This window comes from Microtus ochrogaster, unplaced genomic scaffold (genome assembly GCF_000317375.1).
Source record: "Microtus ochrogaster isolate Prairie Vole_2 unplaced genomic scaffold, MicOch1.0 UNK108, whole genome shotgun sequence".
Taxonomy (NCBI): domain Eukaryota; kingdom Metazoa; phylum Chordata; class Mammalia; order Rodentia; family Cricetidae; genus Microtus; species Microtus ochrogaster.
In genome coordinates, this window is record NW_004949206.1 from 823,653 (window position 1) to 825,803 (window position 2,151).

A 2,151-nucleotide genomic window follows, 5' to 3' on the forward strand; every position below is an offset into this window, starting at 1 on the left:
CTTTTAAACAAGAGCTCTGAATCGAATATCCTTTGTTTAGCTTTTGGGGGATCACTTAAGTACCCTGGGGAGTGGTCCTGGGTAACTGGCCAGCTGGGATTTGAAGTCCAGACCAGGCCTGGGGGCTGGGATAGATGTGAGGGACTGGGATCTGTGCTCCCAGCCTAACATTCCAGACTCTTTGGCTATAGGGGTGACAAAAAATTGTAATGGTAGTTATGACAAACACTTAGGCTCTCTTGGGAACAAAGGGTGTAGACTCAAATCCGGCTACATCCTGCGGGCATGGTGCAGCGTGGGGAATGGGAGAGCCAGGTGTCTATGTTTAGAGAGAGGTGTGGCTGGAAAGGCATCCCATGAACTGTCATTCCAGAGAAGGCAGGCATGTTCCTTGGGGGAGATGAGAAGGCAGGTGTCTAGGGAAAAAAGTTGTTATTGATAAAGATGAGTGTGCCAGTATGAGGAGCAGGTAGGCCCTTCATTGTGGCATCCTGGAAAACCAGAGGGTGGAAGGTCCTGTCTGCTGGATAGACCAAGAGACCAAGTGTCTTGAGTATGCACCCGCTTGAGCCTGGAGAGATTGTACCAGCATGGATGTCCCAAGAGCTTGGCAGCCGAGGGGGTGGTGAGGATTACCATGTGAGGTCCTGTCCATCAAGGCTCAAGAGACCTAGGAGTTAACTGTTTGAGGAGTACTCTGTCCTCTGGGGAGAGAGGGGCAGGTTTAGGGGCATTAGGGTCCACTGGTGTGGGGGCAGGGAGACAACTGTCAACGTGTGAACGGAGAAGGGACCTTAAAAGGAAGAGGTAGGGTAGGTACCCCACCAGTGGAGGAGTTTGAACTGGGAGGTGATGGTTAAGGAGAAAGGGCTTGCCATAAAGCAACTCAAAAGGGCTCAGCCTGTAGGGGAACATGGGATGGCCCTGAGGTGAGGGCCAAGACAACCTGAGTTCAGTGGGGAGCTTGTTTAGTTGTTTGATGAGTCCCATTGTCCAGGAGATGTTGAGAGCTTCTGACATGAGCTCCATGACTCTGAGCACCGCATCTGCTGTTTCCCTGGAGACTGGAAACGGTTCTATCCATCCTGTAAAAGTCCACAAGTGTTAAGAGACAACGAAGTTTTTTATGAGTAGGCATATGGGTGAAATTAACCTGTCAATCTTTGCCTGGTTGGTGTCCATAAAGCTGGTGTATGTGGAGAACTCCTTGTGGGGTGGTCTGGGCACATGTCTGACAGGAGGAGTAAACCTGTAAAATAGAATCTTGTAGATGGGTGGGGCTAAAAGGGGCTCAAATAAGTGGAACAAAGCTTTGGGGAAGCTGCTAGGAATATCTCCACCCAGTAAGTGTGCTGGGCAAGCCGGTATCACTAAGAAAGAATGAGAGAAAAAAAAAATTGTCCTACAAGAATGTAGGGCAGTGCCAAATTTTTAAGTGGGGATGAACAAGTCCCGTCTACCCCCATAGCTAAATATGGTGAGAGAAACTTAAGGCCCAAGTGAAAATAAAAGTAATGGACTTACCCGCCACTTGTAACATGACCCTAGGCTAGGAGAGGGTTACGGGATTTACCAAGTCTGGGCAGCATCAATCTTCGGCAAGGCTGAGATGTTTGAAGGCTGGTGCAGTTTCACTTGCTGATGGTGATGAGGCTGGACCTCTGTGGCTTGGCATAGAGGACAAGCTGCACAGGAGAATTGTGATTTCCAGTGTCCAAGTTGCTGGCAGATAGGTCACAACCTCGGAGCAGGTGTAGTGCAAAATCATGCCACATGACCATTTAGGCCACACTTTATAGAGCCTTGTGATTGGCTTCCCTTGTCTCCTTCCTGTGACCTTTGGGCAGCTGGTAAGGCCTGGGCCTGTAGATTGTTGTAGCTTTGTCTGTCAGGAAGAATCAGCCGATTTTTTTCAGGCATTAAAAACTTTAAAGATCATTTTCACCAATTCCCGTATAGGAGTTTGGGGACCTTCCTCCACCTTTTTTTTTTTTTTTAACTCTTTTCTAATATCTGGTACTGACTGAGGAAGAATGATTAGTAGAAAAGGAAGCTAGCCACTTTTTTTTTTTACCTGAGAGAGATTTGGAAGAGAAACCGGAGCAGGGGTGGGACAGCCCAGTACACAGATGGGGTCCAGGAGTGGAGGGA